The sequence below is a fragment of the Protopterus annectens genome, chromosome 2.part2, assembly GCF_019279795.1.
Source record: "Protopterus annectens isolate FY-2018-M chromosome 2.part2, PAN1.0, whole genome shotgun sequence".
Taxonomy (NCBI): domain Eukaryota; kingdom Metazoa; phylum Chordata; order Ceratodontiformes; family Protopteridae; genus Protopterus; species Protopterus annectens.
Genome location: NC_056730.1, coordinates 536,320,009 through 536,343,502, shown reverse-complemented (window position 1 = coordinate 536,343,502; position 23,494 = coordinate 536,320,009).

Genomic DNA, 23,494 nt, shown 5'->3' with positions numbered 1-23,494 from the left:
AGATTCTGCTATAATAAATAAAAGTTAACACCCCCCATAAGTGAAGAGCTGTTGTTAGGGTATGCTGGCAAAATGAAAATGGCAAACTTTTATCTGTATTAAGTCCTTCTCTGACTCACTGAAGAACTAGTAGGAAACATTCACTGCAACAAGCACTGACGATATCTGTGTCACAGGATGATGAATACTTAACAATGTCCCCTTACTTATTTTTAGCAATTTTAACTTGACACATAAATGGCGGACTAGTTTTAAAACTAGGTGTCAGCTGAAGACGTAGAATTTCTGGAGGTATGACGAGGATGTTTATATTTATCTAGTCACTTAATGCCCAGCAATTAGGACATTTTTGAGAGGAGCTCATTTTGACTACTTTGACAGTGTAATACACCAATTTCCCACAAAAATTACTTTAACCTCCGGTTCTGAGTATTTTACTCCAGGACTGTACAACTAGCAATGCAGCTGTTGACTGGCTCTGATAATGTATGATGTTCCTGCTTGCAGCAATCTTTAAAATCTGGAAATTTGTTCAGAATAATTTATAATTATCACTATAATATTTTTTTTCTTTCCATTCTATTTACATTTCATATACATGCATAGGTACACAGTCCTAAAAGGACTTCTTTTATCTTCACCTAAAAATCACTTACGCTACCTATTTTCATTACCTGCCCTAATTCCTTTTTTCTGTCATGTAAAATGGAACATTATAAGCTAGCCCTTCATAGTCAAATGTAGGGGTCATTGGCTTTTTCCAGCCCTCCATAGTATCAGCTATAAAATTAGCAGTGTCATGGTCACTAGTACATCAACCTCACCCACAGCATCCTTTGTATTCAGCTTCATGTGCACAGTTTAAGAATTTCTGATACAGTGCTGTACAAAGTCACTAAAGCCATTTCCATCCTTGATATTAACTAAAACAATGTTTAAAAAGGTCACACAGGAAAACCAATTGGTTAAAAACACAAAAAGAAAAATCTAGCAAAGCTAGAATTTCCACTGTGCAATACCTTAGGCAACATGGGATATATATGCAAATTACCCTTTAAGGATATCAGGTGTTTTAGCTAAATGGCAATTCTGAATGTCCATGACTTTTTTCTTTTACTTTTAAGCCTTTTTTATGGACAATTTCAGGCCAATAAAGCCAAACCCCCTCTAACATGCATGTCCACAGCTAGAGGGGTTTGGCTTTATTGGCCTGAAATTGTCCATAAAAAGACTTAAAAGTAAAATTAAAAGTAAAAGTAAAAGAAAAAAAGTTATTGCAATTTAGCTGAAACACCTGATATCCTTAAAGGGTAATTTGCATATATCCCATCTTGCCTCTGATTTAAGAGGTTTAAGGTATCGCACAGTGGAAATTCTAGCTTTGCTAGATTTTTCTTTTTATCCTGGATATTAACTGGAATTATTGTCTGGCAGTTGGCACAGAGGGTTGAGGCTGCAAGCTGCATTTCATGTGGTACAGAGACTGAGTCCCTTCTTTGCCTACTGCTTTGTAAGTTTCAGCCACTCAGTTAAGTAGACAGTGCTTTGAGCCAATTGGAAATTTGGGCTAGAGTTCCCTGGTCTGTAATCAATTATGTAACTATAAACCAGAGTAGTTCTGATGTAAAGGAAGGAATTTAATTGCAGTAAACTGTAACATCATCATATGAGTCATGATCTTTGTTTTTATAAGTCTGCCAGTTGTTATGTGTACTATATTTATGTCTCCCTTCCTCAAAACTGCTGTAATTTTCCCAACTTATTTGTTAGACTCCTTGCATAATAAAGCAAAATCATCCATACCACCTTAAGTCCTACCAATAGCCCCACTCTACAATAAAGACCATCTCTCTATCTTCAAAACTCCCTATTATAGTTCCTTTTACTCATTTTAGCTCTAGGAAATAATGCCTGTTCCTCATGCTCATGCAGCGCTTCTAATAAATATTGTGGTTCCAAATTCTGAAACAGACATTACCCCAGCCCATAGCAGCCCAAGCTCATTTTCTTTAAATCATTCCTCTATATTCATACATCCATACCTTCATTGTTGTGCTGGTTGTAGGCACAGAAAGCACATAAGAAAAGGCAGATAAAAATCCCAGCCCTTTACAAGTCTCATGTATCTCCATAACTTAGTAAAGTTGCGTCACCCTCCATTCTCCGAAGTAAAATATTTGCCTCCATGTGAATAGTTATAAGTTGACACTCACAAGTCATTTTAATCCATTGGCATCCTCCATACTAGTCATATTTGGTACTAGTTAAGATCATTATCCTACAGTTCCTCCATTTAAACTGGATAAAATGTACATTTGTCAGTTACTATTCCTTGACAGTTAGCTTCCCATCACTGTTTTACACAGGTAATCCCTGTCACTCAGGTTTCTATTTTTTTCACTGGCAGTGATTCACTGTGTGCAAGTATTTCTCTTTTTTCTATGATTTTAAGATTGTGAGGTTGTGGAATTAGTATATTTGAAAAGAGGTACATTGAGGTAAAGCCTCACATAGATGGGGCAGAGGAGCTTGCCCATACAAAAAAACAAACATCTTGCTCTACATGAATCAATGAAGTACAGAGGTGACTGGATATGTCAGCTAATTGAAGCTGTAACCACTTTGAATTATGGAAACTAAGGGGAAGCAATTTGGCAACTACTTTTACCATGTCTGTATTCCTCAGCAAAGCTTTATCATCCTGTCTTATGGCCTCTGTACTACAGTCACCACTACCAGTTTAGTCTGTGATCACAATTGTACTCATACAATGTATCCAACTCCCTCTCCCTGGAAATATCTCTCCCCCAGAACAAGTCCTCCTCTCATTCCTCATCCCCATTACCCCATTTTCATCACTCCCCTTCCACTGGGTTAGGGGTTGGTATAATGGTTAAAGTACTTACCTCAAAGACACAAGCTGTGGGGTTTGGGTCTCCTCTCTGAAGAAAATTTGCTCGGCTTAAAATGGCCCACAAGGGCAACTAGCTTTGTACTTCCCTATGAACTGCATCACTAGCATCCTTCCTCATTAGTATACTGATGTGCTTAATGGATGAAGGAAATACTCATATGAATTCTCTCCTTCTGTCCATTGAGTGCATTTATCATTCTGCCTTCCCTTCTGTTTCATCCTTTTTCCACTTTCCCAGGCATTTTTAACTACATCAGCAAATTGAATCTCTACCACCTGTTCTGGTAGGGAATTCCAAGGGTTTACAATGCACTTCATGGAAAAAATACTTAGAGTCTACAGTCAGTTTGTCTGTGGCCCCTCCTTTTTTTGTATTTTCAGGACTCACATTTACAGGTCTCAGAATTACAATAGGGAACCAAAAACAGAAAACACAAAGTTAATGTAACACATATGTTATATAATACCTTTTATTAGACCAGCATAGGTTTTGCAATTACTAGAGCTTTTGCGATGGCATGAACTTTTCATCAGGAGTTACGTTGCTGATGTTAAATACAGTGCTTAAATATCAATTTGACCCTAGAAAGGCAAGTACATCATTTATTTCCAATTGGCTAAAAAAAGAAATTTGAAAAATGCCATTGTGGGAATAATCAGAAGTTTCCCATGACTTTAGACCACAGGTCAGCTACAATTTGTGTGTGTGTGCGTGTATGCGTGTGTGTGTGCGTGTGTGTGTGTGTGTGTGTGTGTGTGTGTGTGTGTGTGTGTGTGTGTGTGTGTGTGTGTGTGTGTGTGTGTGTGTGTGTGTGTGTGTATGCGTGCATGTGTATACGTGTGTGTGTGTGTGTGTGTGTGTGTGTGTGTGTGTGTGTGTGTGTGTGTGTGTGTGTGTGTGTGTGTGTATGACTCAAACTGTAGACCAGGTCATGCTCTACTATAACAATTAAAGTTTTGTATGTTACATTAGAGTTAGTATTCATTTAGCAGAGAAAATAACAGCTTAGAGAGTCTGTACTGATATTTAATGAGAAAATAAACCACAATACAAGAGATGTGTAGAGAAATTAATTAAATTAATTAATTAAATCCAGAGAACAACAAAAAGTTATAATTTGTAATTTGTTCGTCTGTCTAAATAAGCAATCTATGTAAGATACATGTTTTGGTTAACAGAAAATATGAATTTGTAATAATGTCCATTTCATTGTGATGAAAAAGGCAAGGACTACCAAGAGAATAAGATACTGGGTTAGAATCCATGGATGGTACATGCAGTTAGTACCCTATTTCAGCCTAAGGTTCTGACAGATACCTCTGAAGAACATCATTAGTGTACAAAGTTCTGTTACACTGTTACTGTCTTGACATTAAGGTTTTATTGACTGTTAGGTTTATGCTGACAACTGTTCTGACTAGAATGTTAACATGTGAAAACAGCTACTTTCTTGTCATGAATAAAACATACGTGCTAATCACAAAACCCAATAATATTAGTAGATGAGATAGTCATCAGTTTGAATTTAGGATAAAATTACCAAAAAATCATGTATTACAAAAAAAAAAAAAACAACCTTTGTTGTTGTTCAGTACACCTTAATTGTGTTGATTTTTAGTCACTTACACCTACAGAAAAAATTCTTATGTCCTATAGTGTCTCATAAAACCAGTCTCCAAATTCAAACCACTAATTGAATTAGCTTAATCTCCATTGTTCCTTCTTTCCAAACGTGTACTAAAGTGCCCTTGAAGAACCATAACTGTCATGTCTGATACAGGATGATCAGACTGGGAAGGTGTGGTGACACTGGCTTGTCAGTCATTCTGTTTGTAACTGTGCATCTATGGCCATTCATCATAATTCAGAGTGGTTGGCCTATTTTTCCTATATAACCTGTCTCTGGATACTTCCTGCATTAGATTAGATAAACTGCATCATTAGAAGTGCATGCAAGTCATTATTCTCATTGTTCAAACTCTTTATTACCCAGAACTGGACGGAAAGATCTAAAATCAGTTGGGATGGCTTCAAACAGCTATCAAGTATATACTAACCCCTAAATTGTTTATATCCAATCTTTCTAAACACATCTACTATAATAATTACTGGGAGAGGTTGTTTGAATGTATTCTAACAATATAAACCACAAGCATAAATTTTCCTACAGTTGACTGTTTTTATAATTGTACTAGTTTTCCAGGGTTTTATTCCAGTGTTATAAATGTTTGGTTTTATATTCATTTCATTCTCAAAAATAATAAACTATGTCATTATTATAATTAAGTATCCTTTTATAATCCTCTTTTTTTTACTTTTAATTAGATTGCATGCTCATCTATTAGGCTTCTGGCATTTTATTGTATATAGTGTATATATTGTAATTACTTTATTTTGTCAAAATATTTTATAAATAAGTTATTGCCTATTCTATGTGTATTATTCATATTCTCATGGTTGCACACCACTTTCTAGGCCAGTGATTTGGATGTGTCTGTCAAAATTTAAAAGCACAAAAAATAAGGATTTTTGAAAAAAAAAAAGAAGTGCATTAAATGAACCCTGTTCTTTGAAACTTCTCATCTGTGAATTTGTTATGTTGGAAGTCATACAAATTATGGGACATTTTTCATCTTGGATGACTGCAGGGTTTTGTGCCATTCTGGACTATGTTCTACTCTATTCTAAGAGTGCTATTGACAAAACGTTTCTTTAGATTTGTGGTTGCTTAAATGGCAGCAGTGATAGTGCTTGAAAAATTTTTCTCACCGTGTCATCTTCACTAAACATTCATTGAAGATCCCTTTTGATTTTGTAGAGGTTTTTTTAAGTTCTAGATAATATGTTGTCATAGAGAAACTCTATCACAGGGGTTCCCCTCTTTCTACTGGAGCAGTGTTTCCCATGTTAGCTGTATTGCCCTGTCTACTGCCCTGTCAATCTCTGGCAGAGTGACGTTGAGCAAGCATGACTTCTTTCAGCTGTGCCAAATGTGTGTCTCGTTCTACCTCACTAAAACAAATGTAATACTTGAAGTGCTTGACTGTAAATAACTGACTTCTTTGTGTAGCTGGGATGATACCTGCTTCTGAGCAGATACATCTGTCTATTGGCTGGTTTTCCATAGAAACATGTCTGTAATGTCCCATTTTGCATAGTAACCTTAGTATCAAGGAAGATTATACTTGAAGTTGAGTAGTCCGAAGAGAGTGTAATACATGAGTGGATTTCTGTTGAGTCATTGGTGGAATTCCTTGAGGAAGTTGCTACTAGCTCAGATTATAAGAGATTGTCAATAACATGGAAATAAGTGAGAGGTCTTTGTGTGCAGCATTACAGAAATTCCTGCTCTAGGTTTGCCATAAAGAGGTTTGCATACTGTGGAGTCATTCTACAGTCCATTGCAGTGTCCATAGTCTAAACATAATGTTTTCCATTAAACCAAAGCTGCGTGTCAAAATAAATTCAACAATTTAGCTCTCTGTTTTGATATTTCAATGTAGAATGTTATGGGATTATACACAAAAATGAGACAATTCAGAGGAAGGCAACAAAAATGTTGCATAAATCTTTATAAGAGATCCTGTAAAATCATATTAGGAGAGATTAATAGGTATAATACTGAATAACGTAGGCAGAAGAGAGATATGAAGCAGAAAAAAGTTAAATAACTAAGGAATCCACAGAGTCCAAGTGGTGACGTTATTTAGAAATAAATTTATGAAAATAAGAAGCTATAGATTATTGATACAAGGTAAACTGTTAACAGAGACACATAGATACAATGATGCTTTTTTAGAAAGTATATATAGATGGCTGGAACAGCTCTCCTGGAGAGGTATAGGGTCAAAAACTGTGTCATAATTCTGGAGTGCATGCATCTAACATAACACAATTGTAAAAAATAGGCCGTTGGTTAAGTTTGGTCTGCAGCATGTTCAACAGATAGAGTAATGGACAGACTAAGGTAAGTCCGTACTTACTGCCTCACTCTGTGATCCTATGATCCTTACCTGTTGCCTCCGTGTGTTAGAAAAAGTGAGACCCAGTGATCCTTACCTACATTCTCAGTGTGTTAAACTAAATGGATCCAGTGTTCCTTACCTGCTCTTCCCATGTGTTAGACTAACTGGATCCAGTGTCCTTATCTTCTGTTCTAGTCTGTTAGACTAAAGGAATCCAGTGGTCTTTACCCCGTGTCTCACTCTGTTAGACAAGATGGATCCCATGGTTGATACCAACAGTCTCAGTCTGTTTCTTTGTTTCAAATTATTTGCTTTGTTCACTCCTGTTAATTAATCATATCACAATTTCTAATTCTTAAGTTGATAATAGATGCTAGAATAATTTTAAATGAATACCAACCAAACCTAAAGACTAACATGTAACCAATATTTTGCATAGGAGCAACAAAACACGTACAGTCTCAGGCACAAGAACGGCAGCAGCAGTTGTAAAAACCAAAATCTTTTATTAGAATAAAACTGTGGATGAGCGCTTTCGCGTATTACTACGCTTCTTCAAATATTTTGCATACTTGACTTGCTTATCTTATTCTGTGCTTATGTACTATGTGTCTCTGTGCAAGTCACCTAACCACACCATAATGACCAGTCACCTGAAAAGAAGCATTAAGACATTTTAAGTCATACCTTGTTACGCAAATAAACAAATGAGCTAGGATTTTATGTTTTCAGAAAGAGCCAAAAAAGGTACAAAATATTTTGAGTTTTATCTACGATATTTGGCCATCTTTCAGATGATTAAAGTTTTTCTTGGTCCTTCATAGATTCATAGGTTCATAGATGTTTACTAGGCTAACGGCCACAAAGGCCTTTTTAAGCCTAGTCATGCATTCCAAATTTCTGACAAATTCTGATACCCTTGATAAGTGTAAGCAGGGGCCTGGCAGATGAGACATTAAACTGAAGCCCCATCTGCTTCAGTTGGTAGTAGCTCAGGTGGATATAAAAGATCCCACGACAACTATCAAAAAGAATAGGGGAAGTTCCCCAGTGCCCTGGCAAAATTTCCCCTAATAGTATAAACACCACCTTAGGTCTCCTTGAATAGATGCAACTAGCCTAGTTAGACTAACCTAGGAAATAAAAGATAAATGAAATAAAAAAAATATTATTTTTTTAACAAGTCTGACAAAGCTGCAGTTCTATATTATGGCTATACATTCCTAAATGAAGATCTGCCCTTTTTATGTAAGTTCAATATATAAAAGTTGTAAAGCTTTTAGAAAAGCCAGAACAAAGACTGAGGGAAAGTCACACAGGTAATCTGAAACAAAATGTTTAAGACACTGAAGGCAGTTTCATTTATAAACCTAAAAACTTCAACCAAAGTCTGCCAGTGAAACAAAAGTTTGTAGTATCATTCCTATGGAATAGAGAGATGTGAATGGCAAAAGTAATATACAACCATGAGCACTAGCAGATATTCTTTGTTCCTGCATTGTAGGAATATTTGGGAGTGAAAAGGTTTACAAGCATTATCAGTACTAGGGCTACAATGATACATTTACCTCTGACACAGCAGATCAGGTAATAACGGCTTCAGATGACACTTTCATGGTCCCTTCTGAGACAGTTGATCAGTAATGATGGCTTTAGATGGCACTGCCACAGTCCCTTCTGAGACTGCAAATCAGGTAATAATAGCTTCAGATGGCACAGCAGATGATTAAATAATTCCCAGAACCAGATGTGAATTGCTGAAAAACACTTCTTCTGCCTGTGTTTGTTGTTTCCAAGAAGTAGTGAACCTGAGGAGCTTAGAGAGTACAAATGACAAGACTATTTGATCAGAATGTGTTTCTCAGCAATAAAACAGTTTGATGCAAAAGAAGATATCACAGAAACCATGCCTTGGTTAGAAGAGACTTTGGTTGCACATAGACAGCCATCTTGAAAAACAAAAGGGGAAAAAGCATTTAAACAAGGAACCAAATTATTAGATGGTAACACTTCAAGCCTAAGAATGGCAAGAATTCTGTCTTTCAAGACTTGGTGGCTTTTCAACAGGAAAACAGATATGTGTATAGGGTGTGTTGTATTAAAGTGTTACCCAGTGGCTGAGTAACAACTTCTTTTTCTGATGTAGTTGTTTATTAATTCAACTATCTTGATGAATGTCAAAGTTTCAAATGAGGTAAGAGAGGTCACTTACAATTATGTCAAGAACTTAACAGACCTTAACAAAACTTACTACATACTCAGCCACTGCTGTTTAATTGACACATTCATTCATTCTTTGATACTCACTTTATACTACATACAGTTATAGGAGAGACTCAGAGAAAAGTCATCGAACTAATGCTTGATAGGATGTCAGACCATCACAGGATGTGCACTCACACTTGCACACAAACACACACACACACACACACGCACACACACGCACACACACGCACACACACACACACACACACACACACACACACACACACACACACACACACACACACACACACACACACACACACACACACACACACACACACACGCACTTGCTCCGACTCTGTAAACTCACCACTCATCTATGGACAATTTAAAGAAAAATCCCATGTGGATACAGGGGAGACATGCAGACTTCACATAAATAGCATCCCAGCCCAGAAACAAACCAGACCACAGCTGTAAGACAACAATAAACTGTTGCACTAATGTGCCACCTTTCATTTATAAAATAAGTAAACTATAATTACCTGATGTGATGTTCATGTGAGTGTGGTGTAAGCAAAGGGCATGCATCAGTCATAGCCCTATAAGAGAAAAGGGTAGCTGGAGCCAAGCTACATACATGTACTTACTTATTTACTTATTTTGTATTTATGCATGCATTGATTTGTTTATAAAAATTGTTTGTTTACTTGTATGTGGGTAGGTAAGCTGGACTATTCAAATCCCTTTTAAGTCATGATGTAGTAAAAAGAAATAGCAAAAAAACAGAACAAGAGAGGCACTCTGAATATACAGTAACAGCATTAGGTTTGCAGTATTGCACTGCATTGAGATGCAAAATGGCTAACAGAAGGTATGTGGATTGTTTTAATGCATAGATTTGACCTTGTGTCTTTGTGGATTTAGAGAAAGCATATGACAGGGTGCCTAGAGAGGAGTTGTGGTATTGTATGAAGAAGTCGGGAGTGTCAGAGAAGTATATATGAGTGGTACAGGATATGTACAAGGGTAGTGTGACAGCAGTGAGGTCTGCGGTGGGAGTGATGGATGCGTTTAAGGTGGAGGTGGGATTATATCAAGGATCAACTCTGAGCCCTTTCTTATTTGCAATCGTGATGGACAGGTTGACAGACGAGATCAGACAGGAGTCCCCGTGGACTATGATGCTTGCAGATGACATTGTGATCTGTAGTGAGAGTAGGGAACAGGTGGAGAAGACCCTGGAGAGGTGGAGATATGCTCTAGAGAGAAGAGGAATGAAGGTCAGCAGGACTAAGACAGAATATATGTGTGTGAATGAGAGGAAGGATAGAGAAATGGTGAGGGTGCAGGGAGTAGAGGTGGCGAAGGTGGATGAGTTTAAATACTTGGGATCAACAGTTCAGAGTAATGGTGAGTGTGGAAGAGAGGTGAAGAAGAGAGTACAGGCAGGATGGAGTGGGTGGAGAAGAGTGTCAGGAGTGATTTGTGACAGACGAGTACCAGTAAGAGTGAAAGGGAAGGTCTATAAAAGGGTAGTGAGACCAGCTATGTTATACGGGTTGAAGACAGTGGCATTGACAAAAAGGCAGGAGTCAGAACTTGACGTGGCAGAGTTGAAGATGTTAAGATTTGCACTGGGTGTGATGAGGATGGACAGGATTAGGAATAAGTATATTAGAGGGTCAGCCCAGGTTGGAGACAAAGTCAGAGAGGCAAGATTATGTTGGTTTGGACATGTGCTGAGGAGGGATGCAGAGTATATTGGGAAAAAGATGCTAAGAATTAAGGTGCCAGGTAACAGGAAAAGAGGAAGGCCTAAGATAAGGTTTATGGATGTGGTGAGAGAGGACATGCAGGTGGTTGGTGTGACAGATCAAGATGCAGAAGACAGGAAGAAAGAGAAACAGTTGATCTGCTGTGGCGACCCCTAACGGGAGCAGCCGAAAGAAGAAGAAGAAGATTTGACCTCCTGCTTTGTTCCCAAACTCCATCTGAGTGAAGTGACTCATTTATTTATTTTAATTTTATTTTATACTAGTAGCATTTGAATAAACCTGTAATGATTCTGATTTATTGTACTTTATTTTTATTTTATATTAATAACACTTGTTGGCATACCTCTCAACTGTACAGATATTCGCAGAATGTCCATATTTTTGCCTAGTATTTTTGGTGTGTTCCTCCTAAAATCTGTACTTTTCTGGCAAATAGCTGAGGATTGAAGTAATTCAGTTATGACAAACATATGAGTTTAAGACTCCACATCCTTCAGAAAACTCATGCTAATACAAAAAATATTATTCTATCAACTTTCTAAGTTTGTAAGAGCAATAGTTAAAATCTGTCCCTATTTGTCTCCCATCATTTTAGGCTTTGTCCAGATTTTTTGCTCTAAGAGGCTGTGAGGTATGCTTGTTGGTTAAAACTGTTCTGATTTGTATTTATTCTACTGTTATTTATTTTTTGTTTGTATTTTCTTTCAGTATTACTTGTTGGGGGCATAGTTTCAAGTTATGTCAGCACTGGAGGATGAATAGTTTAGTTCATAAATATCTGTCTTATGTAGACAGACTGAAATCATTGCCACTCAACTCTGTGTCGTACAGACTGCTCAGAGGTAACCTGTACCTTACATCTGGAGCAATCTCTGACCCAACTTTAATGGAAATGCTGCACATTCACAAGTCAAATGGCACACGCGTCACTCGCTCAAAGGACCTTAACCTGGTATGTGACATCAAAAGAACTTGCTGGATAGACAGATTTGTCTCACAATGTTTGCCCCTCCTTTGGAACAAGCTTCCTATTCATGTTAAACAAAGCCCCTCATTGGCCCTATTTAAGTGCAATTTGGACAATTGGATGGGTAACTGGAAATTTACCCCAGGGGTTTCACCTGTGTCCCTCTTGGTTAGGGGCAATAGGTGCTGGTTTTAGTGTCTGCTTGAACCAGACACCCTTGGGAACATGGGTTGAATGTGGCTAGGCTTGTAAGGGCCCTAGGGTGCTAGCCTAGTAACCCCCTATGATCCTATGATCACTGTGAGTTTCACTGCAATGTGTAAGGTTGTCTGAACTGGTAGAGTACATTTTGGGGATTTTTCCAATTTTCTTCATTGTGTTGTAACTGTGGAGTTGGGGTATATAATTAAGTGGGAGCAGGGGATGGGGGTCCATGGCATAGGAGGTGCAGCAGGTTTGCGAAGGAGCAGACAGTTTTCAACTCACCATTTTTCGATACTCATCTTTCTGAAATTGGTGAGTCAAAGGAGCGTGCTTTCATTACTCATAGATAAAACATTGTTAGGTAAATCAGTTCTGATCTGTTATGCTACATTGTTTTATTTTGTGAATGAAGGATAGTATTTGTGTATTCCTTAGAGCACAATACAGTCTGGAAGCTGATTGGCCATGACATGAGTTTGTTTGCTACTATTTAAATTGCTATGCTGTGCATGCCATTGTGCTCCATCTATCTGGACTGCTCTGAGTTGCAGTTGAGCATAGTGCTCTCCACAGTCACAAGCAATTCTTCTCACAACTAAACTAAGTGTCCCTAGACTCTTCAAAACAGTGCATAGGATCTGGTCCAGCTATTACACAAGGTAATATCCTAGTCATAGATGACACCATAGTGAGGCCCACAAATGCATCACCACTCACCAGGCTGAGCAAGGAAAGGTTGATGAAAAGCTGTCTTTAAAGAGCCAGGATATCCTGGTTACAAAGGCCAGTCACTTCCCCCAGGTATGCATATGACATGGTTATTGTTCCTATCCATATGAGAGCAAATGACTTGAGACATATGTCCTTGGATTATGGGAAGAGAGACATGATATATCTCTCTCAATATGTATCTGAGAGTAGCATGAAGCTAGTCTTCAACAGCATCCTAATGTCAGACAGGGTGTTGCCACAATATGAACACAAGATAATCTATCTTCAACAACTGATTTAGTCACTAGTGCCTTTCCAAAGTGGTCCAGTATGTGTCAGCATAGGGGAGATGTTAAACAGTCGTACTTGTTTTGTCACAGCTGGCTTATAGACACCACCACTACCTGTAACAGGGGGGCCCCCTCTGTAGGGGGTCTAAACGAGCACTGTGCATTCCAACCTGTCAGGAAGGGTATATTTTCACAGCACTGAAACATTGACATCCCCAACCAAAGTATCAGTGGCTGAACAAGTAGCATGCTCATCTTCCACACTGGCACATCAGAAGACTGTGGGTTATTATTTCCACTGGGTCAAGCTTTCTCCACCCTCACACTGGTTTTTAAGGCAATGTTAGTGTACTCAGGCTACCATCCTAGCCAAACCAAGTTGGGGTGATATTAAAGTAGTGCTGCTCAATACTAAAAGCCTAAACAAGAAAATGCCCCGTCTAGAAGCCCTGATGACCCTTGCAAAAATAATAATCTGTATTATCAGTGAAATCTGGTTCCAGTGCTGTGAAAATATAACATTCCTAGCAGGTCACAATGCATAGCATTCATTCAGACCCTCTAGAGAGGGCACCCATGTTGCAGGTGGTGGTGGTGGTGGTGACTATAGTCTTTTGCAATATCATCACATCACAATAAGATGCCCATCCACATCTGAGCCAACTACAAACCCCCCTTTATGGCACCCAAAATTCATGAGGATTCCTCAACACTGAACTAAATACTGCTGTCCTCATGAACTTCAGCTATCCAGCCATCCATAAACTGAGAGACCTACTCCACTATAAATATACTCAGCATCTCCTAGATTTCATAAATCCAAACTCTCTAGACCAGATGATGTACTTCCCTCCCAGGGGGTCAAAATTAATGGATCCAGTCCACACAAATATAACACCATTCTGAACTGTACCTAAAGTTGCACCATTATCAGGGAATGAAACCGGACCATCTTTCAGAGTATTTCACCATAAAGGCCCAAACAAAACAACAATAAAACCTACTGCAGTTGGCTGATGTCCTAAAACAGTTTAAAAGCAACCCCTGCCACTGGGGAGTCAGCAACCTATACCATTACTTTTTCAAAAAGCTTCTAATCCCACCTTACTGCATACATTCAGATATCAATACTGATCTGACATCAAATATAATGTCAAGTTAAAAAAATAAGATCCTATGGTGGGACCCTGGTATAAACAAGTAATATAACAAAAGGAAGAAAAAGCATCTCACCTAGAAACAAGCTGAAAACTCTATGCTCCAAAGCTGAAGCAGTGAATGTGAAAGCTTGTTTTGTTGTATTAGAGGAGTGTTCAATTAAAGTGTCTTTTGTGGTAGTTAGAGACAGCCTTTCTTTGCTATAGTTAGCACAAGTCACCCCTCATCCCTCTACCTTCCCCCACATGTCCACACCTTTCACCATAATCATGTTTGAGCAACTCATAAAGTTACTATCTGAAGCTAAGAACATTAGTTCTATGAGCCCTGACAGTGTCCTGAGGTGTCTTCTTGTCAGTTTCAAGCACTGTTTGACCAACCACTCCTAAATATCTTCTACCTCATACCTCTCAACTGGCTTTGTACTAGAGGCATGGAGAAGGGGTGTGGTGGTCTGTCTTGTTACGGGTGGCCTAGAACTGATCCTAACTAACAACAGCAGACCCATAAGCCTTAGCAGTCTACTCTGTAAGGCAATGGAACAGATCATTATGGAACTTATAAACAATGATATTGGCAGTGTATTATTCCTCAGTCAAAACCAGCCTGGGTATGTTAAGGAAGAGATCCTGCCTGCTTAACCTAGCAGATTTCTTTGAAAAAGTTACCAAGGCATTGGTTCGCACAGCTTGCCATAACCTACCCAAGACCTTTGATAGATACCAGTCTACTCAGATATTATAGACAAACTAATCTATCTAAATTTAATCCTTATATAACTCCCTGGGTAGCAAATGGTTTACAAAGAGAACACTGGAAATCAGATGTGGAGGTACACACTTATAAAAAAGACATGATACTAGTGGGGTCCGCCATAGCTCAGTGCTGAGACTACACGTATTTGGCATCTGTTTCTCTATGTCAAAGTAGACATCAAGGGTCTTTGGGTGACAAAGTTTGCAAATGACTGTAAACTTGGGGGAATCATGAACTCTCAGAAAGAAATCAGCATTTGATAAGAAGGACTAACAAATACAAATAAATGATGCCAAGACCTTAGCCTTACGCAAAATGCCAAGAAGTATGGTGTCATTCCCTTTGGTATACAGGACAGTGCATGCAACTATCATATAAATGACACCCGCAAATAAAAGTGTCAGTGGATAAACAAATAGCATACTGGCACATCAGAAGGCTGTGGGTTCTATTCCCACCCCAGGTGCTTGGATTAACTTTCCATTAATGACACTGCAGTGCAGTACAAAGGTAATGCTGCACTCCTGAGTGTATCATCCTTCAGATTAGACATTAAACAGAGGTATTTAAAAATCCCTCAGTACTTATCAAAAGGGGATCATCACCAGGTGGTGCTGCGGTAGTATTGTCACCTCACAATAAGACACTGTCCAGTTTGATTCTCAGCTAGAGCGTCTTCTGTGTGGAGACATGCGTGAATGGGCGTACCTTCATTGAAGGTTGTGCATCAGGGCTTGTAACTCGGCATGTAAAAATCAACTACCAATCATTAGCGGACTGGAGTTCCGTTGTTGCGACCCCTAACCGGGAAAAGCCAAAAGACACAACAACTTATAAAAAGGAGAAGTTCCCCACTGCCCAGGTCAAATTTTCCCTTGTCAGTATGAATACCACCTGCAGTCACCCCTGAAAACAGGCCACTGCCCAAGTGGGACTAACCCAGTCTACAATGAAAAAATAAATTAAGGGACATGAACACATGCAGAAAACAAACTCTTCTTTGAGCACTATTTATCTATAATTGCTAGAGTGTCCTTCTATCCGTCCCAGCTTATTAATAAAGGCATATCTTCTACATCCAAAGATGTTATTATTCTTTTCAGCTTCTCTTCTATTAGGCCATTAAAGGAAATTAATGACTCATTCAGTATGTATCTGTCGAAACACATGACCCAACTTGAGAAACCTCAATGAATCCTCACTAAAAAAATTAAGATCTCAAGTTCCACAGGCTATGCTGACCACTTTAAAGATTTATCTGCCTGTTCTGCTTTCTACAGAGACTTAAGGGTTCACCTCTACCTAGCTTACATGGCCTTATATCATCCTGTCCTGTGTGATCAACTGCATGTCCAAAGGACCTGTAACACCTCAAGCACTCATACAAGTAACATCAACCCAGTCTAAAATATTACCAGAACCTGTTGGCCGAAAACGTACCTCTCCCAAAGAATCCCTCTCCTCTGGAATAGTCTACCCCTCCATATTAAACAAAGTAGCTCAATAACCATCTGCAAACATACTCTGGAGAAATGGATTGAATTCACCATAGGTCTGATTGCACAATCCCTCAAGAAAATGGGGTAGCAGGTAGTGGCAACTACTGCAGCTTGGTTACAAATAATCTATGCGATCAACTGTATAGAGAACCTATGATCCTATGAGTCTAAAATATTGTCAGTCTACAAATATACATATGCTTTAAGAGGCATTTTCCATTTAATTCAAGCAACTTCTGTCAAAGAAAACCATGTCTGATGCAAGCTGCACCAAAAGCAATGTGATAGAAAAATTATGGGTACAGTTACAATATCTGGCCAGACTGTACAACTGCACTCTGTTCACCTGATATTATTCCTAATATCAGTGAAATGTATTTTACTTTATTCTTACATTGTGATTTGCAGCTGTGACTGTGATGCAGGGCAATGCTGGTGGATGGGATGCATATCATGGTGATTTGCAGCCCTTGCTCATTCTACTGTTAACCTGATAGCTTTAGATTCACTGAGATTCATACCTCTCAAATGTTCAAATTTTTGTCTCATATTTTTGGCCCATTTCTCATAAAATTGTGCTTTTCTGGCAAATCATTGAGGACTGAAGTCAGAAAATAATGGTTGGCATTTGAGTTTCACAATTTAGTCTATCAACTTTCAAAGTTTGTAAGTGTAACATTTAAAAAAAGTGCCCCTACTTGCGGGCCTTTCCCCCCATTATCTGTGGTTTTGTCCAGATGTTGTTGATCTAAGAGGTTTAGAGGTGTGTAGAGATTGCGATACAAGGCATTCACATACTCAGTCCACAACTGCAGTATTGGTGGATGTGATGCACTTCAATGATTTGCACCTAAGACTGTGTTGTAAGGCATTCACATATTCAATGCACAGCAGCAGTGTTGAGAGATCTGATGCACATCATATTGATTTGCACCCAAGATAGTGACACAGGGCATTCACATAGTGCACATCTGCAATGTTGGTGGATGTGATGCACATCATGATGATGTGCACCTGAGTCTGTGCTGAAAGGTGCTCCCATGCTCTGTGCACAGCTTATGTGCTGGTGGATATGATGCACATCATCATAGTTTGTACCCCAGATGGTGGTGGTGCTGCAGTAGCATTGTCGCCTCACAGTAAGATGTTGTCCTGTTCGATTCTCAGCTAGAGCGTCTTCTGTGTGGAGACATGCATGAATGGGTGTACCTTCATTGAAGGTTGTGTGTCAGGGCTGGCAACACGGCAAGTAAAAATTCACTACCAATCATTAGCAGACCGGAGTTCTGTTGTGGCGACCCCTAACCGGAAAAAGCCAAAAGACACAACAACAACAGTGACACAGGGCATTCACACAGTGCACAACTTCAGTGCTGATGGATGTGATGCACATCATGATGATTTGTACCTGAGATGGTGGTGCAGAGCATTCACGTACTCAATGCACAGCTGCAGTACTGGTGGATTTCACGGGCTTCATAAAGATTTTCACCTGAGGCTGTGTTGCAGGGTGTTCACACACTGAGTACAGGCATGAAACACTGCACATGGATGTGTCAATGGGAGGAGTGCGTCACAGCTGGCACACAGTTAAACTGAGCAAACTGGACTAAAAGCTGTAGTCCAGGAAGGGGTATCATTACTATAGTGCTACACAGTAGTCATATTCATAAGTTCATAGGTGATTACTAGGCTAATGGCACAAGAGCCTTTACAAGCCTATCCAGTAATACCCAGGATATGACAATAGCATATCCTAATTCTCCAGATAAGGGATGGGGTAGTATCAGGGAAGTGGATCTTTGGTTGTTGGAACTCTGAGTCATTTTACAGACTGCCTCTGTCCCTAAGGGACAGAGGCAGTACCCCAGGAGTGAATGTATGATTCCCCATCCATTTATCCAAATCCTTTTTAAAGAGAGTGAGGGACAGGCTTTGTTTTACAAAGGTGGGAAGTTTATTCCATAGATGAGGTATCCTTTGGGATATGAATCTGTCTCTCCAGCAAATTCTGATAAAGTCATAAATAAGGTTCAGGTTCATGGAATATGTAACCCTCATATATTTTTTCTTGTGAATATGTAACACTTTCATCAGGACTGGATCAGAGAATACCTTGTAGGTCAGGCATAAGTCCCCAATCAATAAACAATATGAGACAGAGTAAAGGGATAAGGACTTTAGTCAGTCTGCATAAGATATGTGTCTTACGCCTTTTATTTTTTTAGTGAGAAACCTCTGGGGCCACTCCAATTGGTATAAGTGCTTGGTTAGGTAAATGCAGAAGGGAACATTGTACTAAATTATGGGCCTGATGAGGGCCGAGAACAATGACACTATGACTTCCTTTGATCTTGATGCCATGCCTTTAATTATAAGTTGAGCCACACAGAGGGATTTCCTCACCACTGTAGCTTCCTAGTGGTCAAATGTTAGGTTACTATCTATCTGTGTTCCTAGTTCCCTCACTACTGGGTCTACTTTTAGGGGTGTGCTATCCATATTATAATTTGCAGGGAAATCTGATTTTACCAAAGGGTTGTTTATCATTTATAGGCCTGTTTGTAGGATGTCAACATCATATGAGGATTCAGTAATTGCTCCGAGCTTACAGTCATCAGTGAACTTGGTGAGCCAGAGGCCTCCAACATTGGCCTTCACTTCAGAGAAGTATATTCCAAACAGGAGGAGTCCCAACAATGAGCCCTATGGGACATCGCTAGTAACAGGTTTCTTATCGGAAATGGATTCACTTATCTGGACAACATGTGTCCTATCAGTGAGCCAGCTGGCTATCCATCTGATGATGTAAGGGTTTATACGTAACTCAGTAAGTTTATATATGATCCCCTAGTGGGAGATTGTGTTGAAAGCTTTAGCCAAGTCTAGATAAGCAGTGTGTACTGTTTTCCCTCATCCATGGCTCTGGTGACTTTCTCAAAGAAGTCCACCAGACTGAGCAAGCAAGACCTCCCTTTGACAAAGCCAAATTGGGTCTGTTTGGGTGTTAGAAAAGTTCCTATGTCATTATCAGTCAGGTCCATGATAATTCTCTCCATGGCCAGAATGTAAATAAAATGTAAATGAAAATAGCTCTCTGAGTCAGTTGATGGGCCCCCATTGTACAGAGGGCCATCTGTTGCAGTTGTCCATTCCTCTGGGACGACGCCTGTTTGGAGACTGTGGTTAAACAGGGTTTCTAGTGGCCCTGATAGTTTTTGTTTTAAGCTGTTTAAGAAGCATCCAGGAATGCTGTCAGGACCCATGGAGGCTGTGTTTTTAGCTTTAGCGAGTGCAGTAAGGACCTGCTCCCTTGTAATGACTGGGAAGGGGATGGTTGCAGGTATTTCTTTGGGTGTGGTAGGAGATGATGGGGGGTTGGAAGTTTGAACTGAAATTGTTGACCAGAAGGTTTGCTATAGTGGGTGCCAGTGCTGCCATTCATGATTAACTCAGCACATTTCTGAGCATTTCCCCTGTGGTTACAAACATAATTTAAAAAGCCTCATGGTTATCTTCCACCCGGGATGCTATCTTTGCATCATAGTTTGCTTTGGCACATTTGACCAGCTCTCTAATTTGTTTATTTAGATTGGTGTGTCTTTTTGCACTGTTTTGTCTGTTCCTTCTTGACTTTGGAAATGAATTTTTTCCCTTTTTTGAATAGCCTATTTATCCTGGGGATCCACTAGGGTGGTTTATTTTTGCGAGTAATCATAAGTTTGACTCAGGCAGGTACTATCTCTTCCATGCAGCTGTGAATGTGGGTGTACAGTGCTTTTTTGCACAGTTCAGAGTAGCCCTCAGTGTAATCCGGGTTTGTTGGGGCTTGGAACTTTAATAAGCTGTCACTTGATTTGAGGTTGGGAGGGTGACCTAATGGTTAAGGTGTTTGCCTTATAAACACAAAGTGCAGGGTTTGAGTCTCACAAGGGATAATTGGCTAGGCTTAAAATGGCTCGCAAGGGCAGTTAGCTTAGTACTAACCAATGACAAGGTAATTGGCCTTAGCAAAGTTCTTAATGGGTTTGGAGTTTGACTGGGGTTCTAGGTTAGTTTTAATACTAAAGGAGATCATTTTGTGGTCAGATCTTGCCAGGGAGGAGATAATGCATGGGAGGGAGCAGCATCTCCCCAAGTTCATGAGTACTAGGTCTAAGATATTTGTACCTCTAGATGTGATGCTAAATAGTTGCTCCAGGGTGTTTGTGCTGATGAAGTCCAAAAAACTCTAAACAAGTGAATTATGGGTCATATAAGTGTCCCAGTTTATGGAGGGGGGTAATTGAAGTCACCCATAAGTATGGTGTTACGCTGAATGGTAAGAGATTCCAGTAGTGTTAGGCAGGAGGTGTGGTTTTTCAGGCTCATGTTAGGGGATCTATAGTTAGCAAAGGTATGGGGTGACACCTATGGTTAGTTAGGCATGAAAGCAGCTCAAGTGAGTCATGCTATTGGACCAGTCTAGCAGTGTACTTGTCCTTTATGAACACTGAGATACCTCCTTTTGATTTATCCTGAGCTGAGGGGGATCAAAATGTATGAAAGGCAATGTAGCTTTTGATAGTCAGGGTGATTTCCATGACTCTTAACCATGTTTCCATGACTGCACATATGTCTGTATTCTCCAGGGTGAGGAGTGCTTCCAATGAGTGCTGTTTTTTTTATTTAAACTCCTAGCATAGAGTAGCAATACCTTTAGATAGCTGTGAATAATTTTTGTTACATTGGAGGGTTTAACAACTTGGCAAGGCCTAAAAAAAAGCACTATGGGGATAGATAAATTATTTGCCAGTATCCATACTCCAAGTGGTGACACGTGCAAACCATCTCTAGCAAAGCATCGTGGTTTGTTGATCATGTCTCCCCATGCTGACAGATACTAGAGCCCCTTGTTGTGATACCAGAAACTAAGCCATTTGTTAAAGTCAATCATTTTTGCTGGTATTGTGGCATCATCATTGGTGAAGGAAGAATGCTACTCAAGGCTAGATTCATACACGCCCAGGACACAAATTCAGAGAGCTCCATCATGTCTCTCTTCATATAATCCAGTAAGGTAAGTCTTAGGCCGTTTACATCCACATGGACTATGACCTTGTCATACTGTTATTTGTGGTTTAAAGACCTAAGTGCATGCATGATCTGGCAGATTCTGGCTCCAGACAGACATCTCTGCGATCTTCTCCTTGTTTAGCCTGATAAGGGGAACATCAGTATGTCTTACAATGGAATTACCAATAACTAGAATGTCTGGCTGTGTGGTTTGTTTCCTTGTGAGCTTGGATGCAGGGCTGATATGATTTTCAGAGTTATGTGTTGTGTAAGGTGCTGTCTTTTTGAGTGTGCACGGGGCCACTGAGAGAGGCTTTTAGGAGGTCTTGGAGGTTTGGGGAGATTACAAGTGAGTAGCTCTGCATATTTGTGTCTATGTGTTTATTTCTTAGTGTTGATAGTGAATGTTTTGGGTGTAACACTGACAACCTTGTTTGTATTTTTCTTGCGTGTATGAGAGAGCTTTGCCTCCAGTGATATTGTGTATCTACATCTCTCATACACTGTGCTTGTCTATTCTAAAATTAAACGGTTGCCAGTGAATATGAGGGAGTTATTACACTGCCTCAGGATGCCCCTATCCACCAGGCCAGAAAAAGAGATGACAGGGAAGCACCTATCCATTATACTTTAGTAGATGGGAAGAAATAGGGGAGAGTCACTTAAAGGTCTAAGTGAGAGTGTTTAGTAGCATACTGTTAGATGACCTGCATTGGTGTTGCCCTCTGAGCAAACTGCCAGCTCTTCAAGCAGGTATGAACAGTGGAAAACTATGGAAAGTGTTTCCTCTAGAGGATTTTAAATGGAAAGGTTTGCTTATACACAGTGCACATGTAACTGTGCTTGCAGAATGCACAAATGAGAAGCTTTTATACCAGCAGGATGAAAGACTTTTACCCAGTTAAACTCACAGGCCAATCAGATAAACATACAATAAGCCTCCCATCAGCAGCACTCAGCTGGGATGGGTTGAATTAGCCCTCTGCTTCCACTAGAGTGCAGAAATACTCTCAATGTAAAACAAACTGGTTTTGAGTTCAAGTGCAGTAACAAATGCTTTACAAAAAAGGCAGAATTCCTGCAGTATCAGAAATCCTTGGAAATAAGTTCACAGACCCTGAGAAATGTTCACAAATACAGAAAAAAGTGTGCAAATGTAGAACTTCTACAGAGAAAGACTTTACAAAACTTAGAAATATTTTGGTAAACTCAGGAGAACTTTGGCAAACTCAGAACAACTTTTCAATGTCAGAGGAGGTTAGGAAATAGAATACTGTTAAAACATCCTAACAGCTGTACAGTAAGAAACAGATGGCACTTCTTTAACAAGTGCAGGCTGAAAAATAGTGATAAATTCAACAAAATCAATAAATTCAGCACAGAAGTATGAAGTAGCACTGAGATAGAGCAAGTACAAAAAAAAAAAAAAAAAAAAACTTATATCAGCTTTATAGGTCCACAGATGGTTTTAGAAACAATCCAAATCTTGTATTCACAGGTGTCCAAGCCAGACACAGGGAAGCACTAAATAATATTGATACACCACAGTCTACAAACTAATAATGGCTGGATGTAAGGAATGCAAACTGGGCGCCATAGTCGAAAACACATCTGACACAGATATTCTCCAGAAGGGCCTCACAGAAACGGATAACTGGTGCCAGAGCCATGGCCTGAAGTTAAACGCCAAAAAATGCATAGTCATACCCTTCGGGAAAAACAAGGTTACCCCTAGCTACCATATAGGTGACAATCCACTGAGCACAGAAAAAGTCATCAGGGATCTGGGGACCCAAGTTGACAGTAGTCTTTCGTTTGACACTCATGTTGCTAAAGTAGTTAGGAAAACCTTCTATATCGCCCACCTGATCATGAAGGGATTCACATCTAGATCAAGGGAGGTCATCGTCCCCTGTACTCATCACTCATTAGACCTATGATTGAGTACAATGCCCGCTCGAATGTATCTGACCAGACACCTGATGCAGCTT